The sequence below is a fragment of the Schistocerca americana genome, chromosome 4 (genome assembly GCF_021461395.2).
Source record: "Schistocerca americana isolate TAMUIC-IGC-003095 chromosome 4, iqSchAmer2.1, whole genome shotgun sequence".
Lineage (NCBI taxonomy): Eukaryota > Metazoa > Arthropoda > Insecta > Orthoptera > Acrididae > Schistocerca > Schistocerca americana.
Window position 1 is genome coordinate 54,829,870 of NC_060122.1, and position 16,959 is coordinate 54,846,828.

The following is a 16,959-nucleotide window of genomic DNA, read 5'->3' on the forward strand; positions in this document are numbered from 1 at the left end:
AGTCCTCTCTTACTTAAGTCGGCGTTGTGAATTTTGTATTAAATCCGGATGCAATTTCTCTGATTCATCGTCAATAAGAAGGTCCAAGGGATACAGTAAACCTGAAGTGAAACATCGGAATCTAAAACTGGACTCACAGGAGAGGTTCAAATCACAGAAACTAATTGTGTCAGTCCTCTTGTACTTAAGTCGGCATTGTGCTATTTGAATTTAATTCCGATGCAATTTCTGTGTTTCATCGTCAGTAAGAAGGTCCAAGGGATACAGCAAACCTGAAGTGAAGCATCGGAATCTAAAACTGGACTAACAGGAGGGGCTTAAATCATAGTTAGTTAGAGTGTCAGTCCTCTTGTACTTAAGTCGGCATTGTGTCTTTTGAAAATAATTCTGATGCAATTTCTGTGTTTCATCGTCAATAAGAAGGTCAATGGATACAGTAAAACTGAAGTGAAGCATCGGAATCTAAAACTTGACACACAGGAGTGGTTCAAATCATTGATAGTTAGAGTGTCAGTCCTCTTGTATTTAAGTCTTCATTGTGTCTTTTGAATTTTATTCCGATGCAATTTCTGTGCTTCATCGTCAATAAGAAGGTCCAATGGATGCAGTAAACCTGAAGTGAAGCATCGGAATCTAAAACTGGACTCACGGGAGAGGTTCAAATCATAGAAAGTTAGATAGTCAGTCCTGTTGTACTTAAGTCGGCGTTGTGTCTTTTGAATTTAATTCCAATGCAATTTCTGTGTTTCATCGTCCATAAGAAGGTCCAATGGATACAGTAAACCTGAAGAGAAGCATCGGAATCTAAAACTGGACTCACAGGAGGGGTTCAAATCATTGATAGTTAGAATGTCAGTCCTCTTATACGTAAGTCGGCATTGTGCCTTTTGTATTAAATTCGGATGCAATTTCTGTGTTTCATCGTCAGTAAGAAGGTCCAAGGGATACAGTAAGCCTGAAGTGAACCATCGGAATCTAAAACTGGACTTACAGGAGGGGTTCAAATCATTGATAGTTAGAGTGTCAGTCCTCTTATACTTAAGTCGGCATTGTGATTTTTGTATTAAATTCGGATGCAATTTCTGTGTTTCATCGACAATAAGAAGGTCCAAGGCATACAGTAAACCTGAAGTGAAGCATCGGAATCTAAAACTAGACTCCCAGGAGGGGTTCAAATCATAGATAGTTAGAGTGTCAGTCCTCTTGTACTTAAGTCGGCATTGTGCCTTTTGAATTTATTTCCGATGCAATTTCTGTGTTTCATCGTCAATAAGAAGGTCCAAGGGATACAGTAAACCTTAAGTGAAGCATCGGAATCTAAAACTGGACTCACCGGAAAAGTTCAAATCACTGATAGAGTGTCAGTCCTCTTATATTTAAGTCGGCATTGTTCCTTTTGTATTAAATTCGGACGCAATTTCTGTGTTTCACCGTCAATAAGTAGGTCCAAGGGATACAGTAAACCTGAACTGAAGCATCGGAATCTAAACCTGGACTCACAGGAGGGGTTCAAATCATTGATAGTTAGAGTGTCAGTCCTCTTATACTTAAGTCGGCATTGTGCCTTTTGTATTAAATTCGGATGCAATTTCTGTGTTTCATGGTCAATAAGAACGTCCAAGGGATCCAGTAAACCTGAAGTGAAGCATCGGAATCTAAAACTGGACTCACAGGAGGGGTTCAAATCGTAGATAGTTAGAGTGTCAGTCCTCTTGTACTTAAGTCGGCATAGTGTCTTTTGAAATTAATTCCGATGCAATTTCTGTGTTTCATCGTCAATAAGGAAGTCAATCGATACAGTAAACCTGAAGTGAAGCATCGGAATCTAAAACTGCACTCACAGGAGTGGTTCAAATCATTGATAGTTAGAGTGTCAGTCCCCTTATACTTAAGTCGGCATTGTGCATTTTGTATGAAATTCAGATGCAATATCTGTGTTTCATCGTCAATAAGAAGGTCCAAGGGATGCAGTAAACCTGAAGTGAAACATCGGAATCTAAAACTGGACTCACAGGAGGGGTTCGAATCATTGTTAGTTAGAATGTCAGTCCGCTTGTACTTAAGTCGGCATTGTGCTTTTGAATTTAATTCCGATGCAAATTCTGTGTTTCATCGTCAATAAGAAGGTCCAATGGATGCAGTAAACCTGAAGTCAATAAGAAGGTCCAATGGATGCAGTAAACCTGAAGTGAAGCATCGGAATCTAAAACTGGACTCACGGGAGAGGTTCAAATCATAGAAAGTTAGATAGTCAGTCCTGTTGTACTTAAGTCGGCATTGTGTCTTTTGAATTTAATTCCAATGCAATTTCTGTGTTTCATCGTCCATAAGAAGGTCCAATGGATACAGTAAACCTGAAGAGAAGCATCGGAATCTAAAACTGGACTCACAGGAGGGGTTCAAATCATTGATAGTTAGAATGTCAGTCCTCTTATACGTAAGTCGGCATTGTGCCTTTTGTATTAAATTCGGATGCAATTTCTGTGTTTCATCGTCAGTAAGAAGGTCCAAGGGATACAGTAAGCCTGAAGTGAACCATCGGAATCTAAAACTGGACTTACAGGAGGGGTTCAAATCATTGATAGTTAGAGTGTCAGTCCTCTTATACTTAAGTCGGCATTGTGCCTTTTGTATTAAATTCGGATGCAATTTCTGTGTTTCATCGACAATAAGAAGGTCCAAGGCATACAGTAAACCTGAAGTGAAGCATCGGAATCTAAAACTAGACTCCCAGGAGGGGTTCAAATCATAGATAGTTAGAGTGTGAGTCCTCTTGTACTTAAGTCGGCATTGTGCCTTTTGAATTTATTTCCGATGCAATTTCTGTGTTTCATCGTCAATAAGAAGGTCCAAGGGATACAGTAAACCTTAAGTGAAGCATCGGAATCTAAAACTGGACTCACCGGAGAAGTTCAAATCACTGATAGAGTGTCAGTCCTCTTATATTTAAGTCGGCATTGTTCCTTTTGTATTAAATTCGGACGCAATTTCTGTGTTTCACCGTCAATAAGTAGGTCCAAGGGATACAGTAAACCTGAACTGAAGCATCGGAATCTAAACCTGGACTCACAGGAGGGGTTCAAATCATTGATAGTTAGAGTGTCAGTCCTCTTATACTTAAGTCGGCATTGTGCCTTTTGTATTAAATTCGGATGCAATTTCTGTGTTTCATGGTCAATAAGAACGTCCAAGGGATCCAGTAAACCTGAAGTGAAGCATCGGAATCTAAAACTGGACTCACAGGAGGGGTTCAAATCGTAGATAGTTAGAGTGTCAGTCCTCTTGTACTTAAGTCGGCATAGTGTCTTTTGAAATTAATTCCGATGCAATTTCTGTGTTTCATCGTCAATAAGGAAGTCAATCGATACAGTAAACCTGAAGTGAAGCATCGGAATCTAAAACTGCACTCACAGGAGTGGTTCAAATCATTGATAGTTAGAGTGTCAGTCCCCTTATACTTAAGTCGGCATTGTGCATTTTGTATGAAATTCAGATGCAATATCTGTGTTTCATCGTCAATAAGAAGGTCCAAGGGATGCAGTAAACCTGAAGTGAAACATCGGAATCTAAAACTGGACTCACAGGAGGGGTTCGAATCATTGTTAGTTAGAATGTCAGTCCGCTTGTACTTAAGTCGGCATTGTGCTTTTGAATTTAATTCCGATGCAAATTCTGTGTTTCATCGTCATTAAGAAGGTCCAAAGGATACAGTAAACCTGAAGTGAAGCATCGGAATCTAAAACTGGACTCACATGAGGGGTTCAAATCATTGATAGGGTGTCAGTCATCTTAAACTTATGTCGGCATTGTGCCTTTTGTATTAAATTCGGATGCAATTTCTGTGTTTCATCGTCAATAAGAAGGTCCAAGGGATACAGTAAACCTGAAGTAAAGCATCGGAATCTAAAACTGGACTCACAGGAGACGTTCAAATCATAGAAAGTTAGATTGTCAGTCCTTTTATACTTAAGTCGGCTTTGCGCGTTTTGTAATGAATTCTGATGCAATTTCTGTGTTTCATCGTCAATAATAAGGATCAAGGGATACAGTAAACATGAAGTGAAGCATCGGACTCTAAAACTGGACTCACAGGAGGGGTTCAAATCATAGATAGTTAGAGTGTCAGTCCTCCTGTACTTAAGTCGGCATTGTGTCTTTTGAATTTATTTCCGATGCAATTTCTGGGTTTCATCGTCTATACGAAGGTCCAAGGGATACAGTAAACCTGAAGAGAAGCATCAGAATCTAAAACTAGACTCACAGGAGAGGTTCAAATCATAGAAAGTTAGATCGTTAGTCCTTTTGTCCTTAAGTCGTTATTGTGCTTTTGTATTAAATTCGGATGCAATTTCTGTGTGTCATCGTCAATAACAAGGTCCAAGGGATACTCAAGTATAGGTCGAACGAGTGTTTTGTAAGCCACCTCCTTTGTTGATGGACTACATTTTCTAAGCACTCTCCCAATGAATCTCAACCTGGTACCCGCCTTACCAACAATTACTTTTGTATGATCATTCCACTTCAAATCGTTCCGTACGCATACTCCCAGATATTTTACAGAAGTAACTGCTACCAGTGTTTGTTCCGCTATCATATAATCATACAATAAAGGATCCTTCTTTCTATGTATTCGCAATACATTACATTTGTCTATGTTAAGGGTCAGTTGCCACTCCCTGCACCAAGTGCCTATCCGCTGCAGATCTTCCTGTATTTCGCTACAATTTTCTAATGCAGCAACTTCTCTGTATACTACAGCATCATCCGCGAAAAGCCGCATGGAACTTCCGACACTATCTACTAAGTCATTTATATATATTGTGAAAAGCAATGGTCCCATAACACTCCCCTGTGGCACGCCAGAGGTTACTTTAACGTCTGTAGACGTCTCTCCATTGATAACAACATGCTGTGTTCTGTTTGCCAAAAACTCCTCAATCCAGCCACACAGCTGGTCTGATATTCCGTAGGCTCTTACTTTGCTTATCAGGCGACAGTGCGGAACTGTATCGAACGCCTTCCGGAAGTCAAGAAAAATAGCATCTACCTGGGAGCCTGTATCTAATATTTTCTGGGTCTCATGAACAAATAAGGCAAGTTGGGTCTCACACGATCGCTGTTTCCGGAATCCATGTTGATTCCTACATAGTAGATTCTGGGTTTCCAGAAATGACATGATACGCGAGCAAAAAACATGTTCTAAAATTCTACAAGAGATCGACGTAAGAGATATAGGTCTATAGTTTTGCGCATCTGCTCGACGACCCTTCTTGAAGACTGGGACTATCTGTGCTCTTTGCCAATCATTTGGAACCCTCCGTTCCTCTAGAGACTTGCGGTACACGGCTGTTAGAAGGGGGGCAAGTTCTTTCGCGTACTCTGTGTAGAATCGAATTGGTATCCCGTCAGGTCCAGTGGACTTCCCTCTATTGAGTGATTCCAGTTGCTTTTCTATTCCTTGGACACTTATTTCGATGTCAGCCATTTGTTCGTTTGTGCGAGGATTTAGAGAAGGAACTGCAGTGCGGTCTTCCTCTGTGAAACAGCTTTGGAAAAAGGTGTTTAGTATTTCAGCTTTACGCGTGTCATCCTCTGTTTCAATGCCATCATCATCCCGTAGTGTCTGGATATGCTGTTTCGAGCCACTTACTGATTTAACGTAAGACCAGAACTTCCTAGGATTTTCTGTCAAGTCGGTACATAGAATTTTACTTTCGAATTCAATGAACGCTTCACGCATAGCCCTCCTTACGCTAACTTTGACATCGTTTAGCTTCTGTTTGTCTGAGAGGTTTTGGCTGCGTTTAAACTTGGAGTGGAGCTCTCTTTGCTTTCGCAGTAGTTTCCTAACTTTGTTGTTGTACCACGGTGGGTTTTTCCCGTCCCTCACAGTTTTACTCGGCACGTACCTGTCTAAAACGCATTTTACGATTGCCTTGAACTTTTTCCATAAACACTCAACATTGTCAGTGTCGGAACAGAAATTTTCGTTTTGATCTGTTAGGTAGTCTGAAATCTGCCTTCTATTACTCTTGCTAAACAGATAAACCTTCCTCCCTTTTTTTATATTCCTATTAACTTCCATATTCAGGGATGCTGCAACGGCCTTATGATCACTGATTCCCTGTTCTGTACATACAGATTCGAAAAGTTCGGGTCTGTTTGTTATCAGTAGGTCCAATATGTTATCTCCACGAGTCGGTTCTCTGTTTAATTGCTCGAGGTAATTTTCGGATAGTGCACTCAGTATAATGTCACTCGATGCTCTGTCCCTACCACCCGTCCTAAACATCTGAGTGTCCCAGTCTATATCTGGTAAATTGAAATCTCCACCTAAGACTATAACATGCTGAGAAAATGTATGTGAAATGTATTCCAAATTTTCTCTCAGTTGTTCTGCCACTAATGCTGCTGAGTCGGGAGGTCGGTAAAAGGAGCCAATTATTAACCTAGTTCGGTTGTTTAGTGTAACCTCCACCCATAATAATTCACAGGAACTATCCACTTCTACTTCACTACAGGATAAACTACTACTAACAGCGATGAACACTCCACCACCGGTTGCATGCAATCTATCCTTTCTAAACACCGTCTGTACCTTTGTAAAAATTTCGGCAGGATTTATCTCTGGCTTAAGCCAGCTTTCTGTACCTATAACGATTTCAGCTTCGGTGCTTTCTATCAGCGCTTGAAGTTCCGGTACTTTACCAACGCAGCTTCGACAGTTGACAATTACAATACCGATTGCTGCTTGGTCCCCGCATGTCCTGACTTTGCCCCGCACCCGTTGAGGCTGTTGCCCTTTCTGTACTGGCCCAAGGCCATCTAACCTAAAAAACCGCCCAGCCCACGCCACACAACCCCTGCTACCCGTGTAGCCGCTTGTTGCGTGTAGTGGACTCCTGACCTATCCAGCGGAACCCGAAACCCCACCACCCTATGGCGCAAGTCGAGGAATCTGCAGCCCGCACGGTCGCAGAACCGTCTCAGCCTCTGATTCAGACCCTCCACTCGGCTCTGTACCAAAGGTCCGCAGTCAGTCCTGTCGACGATGCTGCAGATGGTGAGCTCTGCTTTCATCCCGCTAGCGAGACTGGCAGTCTTCACCAAATCAGATAGCCGCCGGAAGCGTCCAAGGGGTACAGTAAACCTGAAGTGAAGCATCGGAATCTAAAACTGGACTCACAGGAGGGGTTCAAATCTTTGATAATTAGAGTGTGAGTCCTCTTATACTTAAGTCGGCATTGTGCCTCTTGTATTAAATTCGGATGCAATTTCTGTGTTTCATCGTCAATAAGAAGGTCCAATGGATACAGTAAACCTGAAGTGAAGCATCGGAATCTAAAACTGGACTCACAGGGGGGGTTCAAATCATTGATAGTTAGAGTGTCAGTCCTCTTATACTTAAGTCGGCATTGTGCCTTTTGTATTAAATTCAGATGCAATATCTGTGTTTCATCGTCATTAAGAAGGTCCAAGGGATACAGTAAACCTGAAGTGAAGCATCGGAATCTAAAACTGGACTCACAGGAGGGGTTCAAATCAATGATAGGGTGTAAGTCCTCTTTTACTTAAGTCGGCATTGTGCCTTTTGTATTAAGTTCGGATGCAATTTCTGTGTTTCATCGTCAATGAGGGTCCAAGGGATACAGTAAACTTGAAGTGAAGCATCGGAATCTAAAACTGGACTCACAGGAGGGGTTCAAATCATTGATAGTTAGAGTGCCAGTCCTCTTATACTTGAGTCGGCATTGTGCCTTTTGTATTAAATTCCGATGCAATTTCTGTGTTTCATCGTCAATAAGACGGTGCGAGGTATACAGTAAACCTGAAGTGACGCATCGGAATCTAAAACTAGACTCACAGGTGAGGTTCAAATCATAGAAGATAAGAGTGTCAGTCCTCTTTTACTTATGTCGGCATTGTGCCTTTTGTATTAAATTCGGATGCAATTTCTGTGTTTCATCGGCAATAAGAAGGTCCAAGGGATACAGTATACCTGATGTGAAGCATCGGAATCTGAAACTGGACTCACAGGAGAGGTTCAAATCATAGAAAGTGAGAGTGTCAGTCCTCTTGTACTTAGGTCGGCATTGTGCCTTTTGTATTAAATTCGAATGCAATTTCTATGTTTCATCGTCAATAAGAAAGTCCAAGGGATACAGTAAACCTGAAGTGAAGCATCGGAATCTAAAACTGGACTCACAGGAGAGGTTCAAATCATAGAAAGTTAGAGTGTCAGTTCTCTTGTACTTAAGTCGGCATTGTCCCTTTTGTATTAAATTCGGATTGCAATTTCTGTGTTTCATCGTCAATGAGAAGGTCCAAGGTATACAGTAATCCTGAAGTGAAGCATCGGAATCTAAAACTGGACTCACAGGAGAGGTTCAAATCCTAGAAAGTTAGAGTGTCAGTCCTCTTGTATTTAAGTCGGCATTGTGCCTTTTGAATTTAATTCCGATGCAAATTCTGTGTTTCATCGTTAATAAGAAGGGGCAAATATACAGTAAACCTGAAGTGACGCATCAGAATCTAAAACTGGACTGACAGGAGAGGTTCAAATCACAGAAAGTGAGAGTGTCAGTCCTCTTTTACTTAAGTCGGCATTGTGCCTTTTGTATTAAATTCGGATGCAATTTCTGTGTTTCATCGTCAATATGAAGGTCCAAGTGATACAGTAAACCTGAAGTGAAGCATCGGAATCTAAAACTGGGCTCAAAGGAGTGGTTCAAATCATAGAAACTTAGAGTGTCAGTTCTCTTGTACTTAAGTCGGCATAGTGCCTTTTGAATTTATTTGCGATGCAATTTGTGTGCTTCATCGTCAATAAGAAGGTCCAAGGGATACAGTAAACCTGAAGTGAAGCATCGGAATCTAAAACTGGACTCACAGGAGAGGATCAAATCATAGAAAGGGAGAGTGTCAGTCCTCTTTTACTTAAGTCGGCGTTGTGAATTTTGTATTAAATCCGGATGCAATTTCTGTGATTCATCGTCAATAAGACGGTCCAAGGGATACAGTAAACCTGAAGTGAAACATCGGAATCTAAAACTGGACTCACAGGAGAGGTTCAAATCATAGAAACTAAGTGTGTCAGTCCTCCTGTACTTCAGTCGGCATTGTGCTATTTGAATTTAATTCCGATGCAATTTCTGTGTTTCATCGTCAGTAAGAAGGTCCAAGGGATACAGCAAACCTGAAGTGAACCATCGGAATCTAAAACTGGACTCACAGGGGAGGTTCAAATCATAGATAGTGAGAGTGTCAGTCCTCTTGTACTTAAGTCGGCATTGTGTCTTTTGAATTTAATTCGGATGCAATTTCTCTGCTTCATCGTCAATAAGCAGGTCCAAGGGATATAGTTTACCTGAAGAGAAGCATCGGAATCAAAAACTGGACTTACAGGAGAGGTTCAAATCATTGATGGTTAGAGTGTCAGTCCTCTTATACTTAAGTCGGCATTGGGCCTTTTGTATTAAATTCTGATGCAATTTCTGTGTTTCATCGGCAATAAGAAGGTCCAAGGGATACAGTAAACCTGAAGAGAAGCATCGGAATCTAAAATTGGACTCACAGGAGAGGTTCAAATCATAGGTAGTAAGAGTGTCAGTCCTCTTGTACTTAAGTCGGCATTGTCCCTTTTGAATTTAATTCCGATGCAATTTCTGTGTTTCATCGTCATGAAGAAGGTGCATGGTATAGAGTAAACCTGAAGTGAAGCATCGGAATCTGAAACTGGACTGACAGGAGTGGTTCAAATCATTGATAGTTAGAGTGTCAGTCCTCTTATACTTAAGTCGGCATCCTGCCTTTTGTATTAAATTAGGATGCAATTTCTGTGTTTCATCGTCAATAAGAACGTCCAAGGGATCCAGTAAACCTGAAGTGAAGCATCGGAATCTAAAACTGGACTAACAGGAGGGGCTCAAATCATAGTTAGTTAGAGTGTCAGTCCTCTTGTACTTAAGTCGGCATTGTGTCTTCTGAAAATAATTCTGATGCAATTTCTGTGTTTCATCGTCAATAAGAAGGTCAATGGATACAGTAAAACTGAAGTGAAGCATCGGAATCTAAAACTTGACACACAGGAGTGGTTCAAATCATTGATAGTTAGAGTGTCAGTCCTCTTGTATTTAAGTCTCCATTGTGTCTTTTGAATTTAATTCCGATGCAATTTCTGTGCTTCATCGTCAATAAGAAGGTCCAATGGATGCAGTAAACCTGAAGTGAAGCATCGGAATCTAAAACTGGACTTACGGGAGAGGTTCAAATCATAGAAATTTAGATAGTCAGTCCTGTTGTACTTAAGTCGTCATTGTGTCTTTTGAATTTAATTCGGATGCAATTTCTCTGCTTCATCGTCAATAAGCAGGTCCAAGGGATATAGTTTACCTGAAGAGAAGCATCGGAATCAAAAACTGGACTTACAGGAGAGGTTCAAATCATTGATGGTTAGAGTGTCAGTCCTCTTATACTTAAGTCGGCATTGTGCCTTTTGTATTAAATTCGGATGCAATTTCTGTGTTTCATCGTCAATAAGAAGGTCCAAGGGATACAGTAAACCTGAAGTAAAGCATCGGAATCTAAAACTGGAATCACAGGAGACGTTCAAATCATAGAAAGTTAGATTGTCAGTCCTTTTATACTTATGTCGGCTTTGTGCGTTTTGTAATGAATTCTGATGCAATTTCTGTGTTTCATCGTCAATAATAAGGATCAAGGGATACAGTAAACATGAAGTGAAGCATCGGACTCAAAAACTAGACTCACAGGTGGGGTTCAAATCATAGATAGTTAGAGTGTCAGTCCTCCTGTACTTAAGTCGGCATTGTGTCTTTTGAATTTAATTCCGATGCAATTTCTGGGTTTCATCGTCAATAAGAAGGTCCAAGGGATACAGTAAACCTGAAGAGAAGCATCAGAATCTAAAACTGGACTCACAGGAGAGGTTCAAATCATAGAAAGTTAGATCGTTAGTCCTTTTGTACTTAAGTCGGCATTGTGCTTTTGTATTAAATTCGGATGCAATTTCTGTGTGTCATCGTCAATAACAAGGCCCAATGGATACAGTAAACCAGAAGTGAAGCATCGGAATCTAAAACTGGACTCACAGGAGGGGTTCAAATCTTTGATAATTAGAGTGTGAGTCCTCTCATACTTAAGTCGGCATTGTGCCTCTTGTATTAAATTCGGATGCAATTTCTGTGTTTCATCGTCAATAAGTAGGTCCAATGGATACAGTAAACCTGAAGTGAAGCATCGGAAACTAAAACTGGACTCACAGGGGGGGTTCAAATCATTGATAGTTAGAGTGTCGGTCCTCTTATACTTAAGTCGGCATTGTGCCTTTTGTATTAAATTCAGATGCAATATCTGTGTTTCATCGTCATTAAGAAGGTCCATGGGATACAGTAAACCTGAAGTGAAGCATCGGAATCTAAAACTGGACTCAATGGAGGGGTTCAAATCAATGATAGGGTGTAAGTCCACTTATACTTGAGTCGGCATTGTGCCTTTTGTATTAAATTCGGGTGCAATTTGTGTGTTTCATCGTCAATGAGGGTCCAAGGGATACATTAAACTTGAAGTGAAGCATCGGAATCTAAAACTGGACTCACAAGAGGGGTTCAAATCACTGATAGTTAGAGTGTCAGTCCTCTTATACTTGAGTCGGCATTGTGCCTTTTGTATTAAATTCCGATGCAATTTCTGTGTTTCATCGTCAATAAGACGGTGCGAGGTATACAGTAAACCTGAAATGACGCATCGGAATCTAAAACTAGACTCACAGGTGAGGTTCAAATCATAGAAGATGAGAGTGTCAGTCCTCTTTTACTTAAGTCGGCATTGTGCCTTTTGTATTAAATTCGGATGCAATTTCTGTGTTTCATCGGCAATAAGAAGGTCCAAGGGATACAGTATACCTGATGTGAAGCATCGGAATCTAAAACTAGACTCACAGGAGAGGTTCAAATCATAGAAAGTGAGAGTGTCAGTCCTCTTGTACTTAAGTCGGCATTGTGCCTTTTGTATTAAATTCGAATGCAATTTCTGTGTTTCATCGTCAATGAGAAGGTCCAAGGTATACAGTAAACCTGAAGTGAAGCATCGGAATCTAAAACTGGACTCACAGGAGAGGTTCAAATCCTAGAAAGTTCGAGTGTCAGTCCTCTTGCACTTAAGTCGGCATTGTGCCTTTTGAATTTAATTCCGATGCAAATTGAGTGTTTCATCGTTAATAAGATGGGGCAAATATACAGTAAACCTGAAGTGACGCATCAGAATCTAAAACTGGACTGAAAGGAGAGGTTCAAATCACAGAAAGTGAGAGTGTCAGTCCTCTTTTACTTAAGTCGGCATTGTGCCTTTTGTATTAAATTCGGATGCAATTTCTGTGTTTCATCGTCAATATGAAGGTACAAGGTATACAGTAAACCTGAAGTGAAGCATCGGAATCTAAAACTGGGCTCAAAGGAGTGGTTCAAATCATAGCAACTTAGAGTGTCAGTCCTCTTGTACTTAAGTCGGCATAGTGCCTTTTGAATTTATTTGCGATGCAATTTGTGTGCTTCATCGTCAATAAGAAGGTCCAAGGAATACAGTAAACCTGAAGTGAAGCATCGAAATCTAAAACTGGACTCACAGGAGAGGTTCAAGTCAAAGAAAGTGAGAGTGTCAGTCCTCTTGTACTTAGGTCGGCATTGTGCCTTTTGTATTAAGTTCGGAAGCAATTTCTGTGATTCATCGTCAATAAGAAGGTGCAAGGAATACAGTAAACCTGAAGTGAAGCATCGGAATCTAAAACTGGACTCACAGGAGACGTTCAAATCATAGAAAGTTAGATTGTCAGTCCTTTTATACTTAAGTCGGCTTTGTGCGTTTTGTAATGAATTCTGATGCAATTTCTGTGTTTCATCGTCAATAATAAGGATCAAGGGATACAGTAAACATGAAGTGAAGCATCGGACTCTAAAACTGGACTCACAGGAGGGGTTCAAATCATAGATAGTTAGAGTGTCAGTCCTCCTGTACTTAACTCGGCATTGTGTCTTTTGAATTTAATTCCGATGCAATATCTGGGTTTCATCGTCAATAAGAAGGTCCAAGGGATACAGTAAACCTGAACAGAAGCATCAGAATCTAAAACTGGACTCACAGGTGAGGTTCAAATCATAGAAAGTTAGATCGTTAGTCCTTTTGTACTTAAGTCGGCATTGTGCTTTTGTATTAAATTCGGATGCAATTTTTGTGTGTCATCGTCAATAACAAGGTCCAAGGGATACAGTAAACCTGAAGTGAAGCATCGGAATCTAAAACTGGACTCACAGGAGGGGTTCAAATCTTTGATAATTAGAGTGTGAATCCTCTTATACTTAAGTCGGCATTTTGCCTCTTGTATTAAATTCGGATGCAATTTCTGTGTTTCATCGTCAATAAGAAGGTCCAATGGATGCAGTAAACCTGAAGTGAAGCATCGGAATCTAAAACTGGACTCACAGGGGGGGTTCAAATCATTGATAGTTAGAGTGTCAGTCCTCTTATACTTAAGTCGGCATTGTGCCTTTTGTATTAAATTCAGATGCAATATCTGTGTTTCGTCGTCATTAAGAAGGTCCAAGGGATACAGTAAACCTGTAGTGAAGCATCGGAATCTAAAACTGGACTCACAGGAGGGGTTCAAATCAATGATAGGGTGTAAGTCCACTTATACTTAAGTCGGCATTGTGCCTTTTGTATTAAATTCGGGTGCAATTTCTGTGTTTCATCGTCAATGATGGTCCAACGGATACAGTAAACTTGAAGTGAAGCATCGGAATCTAAAACTGGACTCACAGGAGGGGTTCAAATCATTGATAGTTAGAGCGTCAGTCCTCTTATACTTGAGTCGGCATTGTGCCTTTTGTATTAAATTCCGATGCAATATCTGTGTTTCATCGTCAATAAGACGGTGCGAGGTATACAGTAAACCTGAAGTGACGCATCGGAATCTAAATCTAGACTCACAGGTGAGGTTCAAATCATAGAAGATGAGAGTGTCAGTCCTCTTTTACTTAAGTCGGCATTGTGCCTTTTGTATTAAATTCGGATGCAATTTCTGTGTTTCATCGGCAATAAGAAGGTCCAAGGGATACAGTATACCTGATGTGAAGCATCGGAATCTGAAACTGGACTCACAGGAGAGGTCCAAATCATAGAAAGTGAGAGTGCCAGTCCTCTTGTACTTAAGTCGGCATTGTGCCTTTTGTATTAAATTCGAAAGCAATTTCTATGTTTCATCGTCAATAAGAAAGTCCAAGGGATACAGTAAACCTGAAGTGAAGCATCGGAATGTAAAACTGGACTCACAGGAGAGGTTCAAATCATAGAAAGTTAGAGTGTCAGTTCTCTTGTACTTAAGTCGGCATTGTGCCTTTTGTATTAAATTCGGATTGCAATTTCTGTGTTTCATCGTCAATGTGAAGGCCCAAGGTATACAGTAAACCTGAAATGAAGCATCGGAATCTAGAACTGGACTCACAGGAGAGGTTCAAATCCTAGAAAGTTAGAGTGTCAGTCCTCTTGTACTTAAGTCGGCATTGTGCCTTTTGAATTTATTTCCGATGCAAATTCTGTGTTTCATCGTTAATAAGAAGGGGCAAATATACAGTAAACCTGAAGTCACGCATCAGAATCTAAAACTGGACTGACAGGAGAGGTTCAAATCACAGAAAGTGAGAGTGTCAGTCCTCTTTTACTTAAGTCGGCATTGTGCCTTTTGTATTAAATTCGGATGCAATTTCTGTGTTTCATCGTCAATATGAAGGTCCAAGGGATACAGTAAACCTGAAGTGAAGCATCGGAATCTAAAACTGGGCTCAAAGGAGTGGTTCAAATCATAGAAACTTAGAGTGTCAGTCCTCTTGTACTTAAGTCGGCATAGTGCCTTTTGAATTTATTTGCGATGCAATTTGTGTGCTTCATCGTCAATAAGAAGGTCCAAGGGATACAGTAAACCTGAAGTGAAGCATCGGAATCTAAAACTGGACTAACAGGAGAGGTTCAAGTCATAGAAATTGAGAGTGGCAGTCCTCTTGTACTTAGGTCGGCATTGTGCCTTTTGTATTAAGTTCAGAAGCAATTTCTGTGTTTCATCGTCAATAAGAAGGTGCAAGGTATACAGTAAACCTGAAGTGAAGCATCGGAATCTAAAACTGGACTCACAGGAGAGGATCAAATCATAGAAGGAGAGAGTGTCAGTCCTCTTTTACTTAAGGCGGCGTTGTGAATTTTGTATTAAATCCGGATGCAATTTCTGTGATTCATCGTCAATAAGAAGGTCCAAGGGATACAGTAAACCTGAAGTGAAACATCGGAATCTAAAACTGGACTCACAGGAGAGGTTCAAATCATAGAAACTAAGTGTGTCAGTCCTCTTGTACTTAAGTCGGCATTGTGCTATTTGAATTTAATTCCGATGCAATTTCTGTGTTTCATCGTCAGTAAGAAGGTCCAAGGGAAACAGCAAACCTGAAGTGAAGCATCGGAATCTAAAACTGGACTCACAGGGGAGCTTCAAATCATAGATAGTGAGAGTGTCAGTCTTCTTGTATTTAAGTCTTCATTGTGTCTTTTGAATTTTATTCCGATGCAATTTCTGTGCTTCATCGTCAATAAGAAGGTCCAATGGATGCTGTAAACCTGAAGTGAAGCATCGGAATCTAAAACTGGACTCACGGGAGAGGTTCAAATCATAGAAAGTTAGATAGTCAGTCCTGTTGTACTTAGGTCGGCATTGTGTCTTTTGAATTTAATTCCAATGCAATTTCTGTGTTTCATCGTCCATAAGAAGGTCCAATGGATACAGTAAACCTGAAGAGAAGCATCGGAATCTAAAACTGGACTCACAGGAGGGGTTCAAATCATTGATAGTTAGAGTGTCAGTCCTCTTATACTTAAGTCGGCATTGTGCCTTTTCTATTAAATTCGGATGCAATTTCTGTGTTTCATCGTCTATAAGAAATTCCAAGGGATACAGTAAACCTGAAGTGAAGCAACGGAATCTAAAACTGGACTCACAAGGGAGGTTCAAACCATAGATAGTGAGAGTGTTAGTCCTCTTGTACTTAAGTCGGCATTGTGTCTTTTGTTTTTAACTCCGATGCAATTTCTCTGTTTCATCGTCAATAAGCAGGTCCAAGGGATACAGTGAACCTGAAGAGAAACATCGGAATCTAAAACTGGACTCATAGGAGAGGTTCAAATCATTGATAGTTAGAGTGTCAGTCCTCTCATACTTAAGTCGGCATTGTGCCTTTTGTATTAAATTCGGATGCAATTTCTGTGTTTCATCGTCAATAAGAAGGTCCAAGGGATACAGTAAGCCTGAAGTGAACCATCGAAGTCTGAAACTGGACTCCCAGGAGGGGTTCAAAACATTGATAGTTAGAGTGTCAGTCCTTTTATACATAAGTCGGCATTGTGCCTTTTGTATTACATTCGGATGCAATTTCTGTGTTTCATCGTCAATAAGAAGGTCCAAGGGATACAGTAAACCTGAAGTGTAGCATCGGAATCTAAAACTAGACTCACCGGAGGGGTTCAAATCATAGATAGTAAGAGTGTCAGGCCTCTTGTACTTAAGTCGGCATTGTGTCTTTTGAATTTAATTCCGATGCAATTTCTGTGTTTCATCGTCAATAAGAAGGTCCAAGGGATACCGTAAACCTGAAGTGAAGCATCGGAATCTGAAACTCGACTCACAGGAGGGGTTCAAACCATCGGTTGTTAGAGTGTCAGTCCTCTTGTACTGAAGGCGACATTGAGCCGTTTGAATTTAATTCCGATGCAATCTCTGTGTTTCATCGTCAATATCAAGGTCCGAGGGATACAGTAAACCTGAAGTGAACCATCGAAGTCTGAAACTGGACTCCCAGGAGGGGTTCAAAACATTGATAGTTAGAGTGTCAGTCCTCTTATACT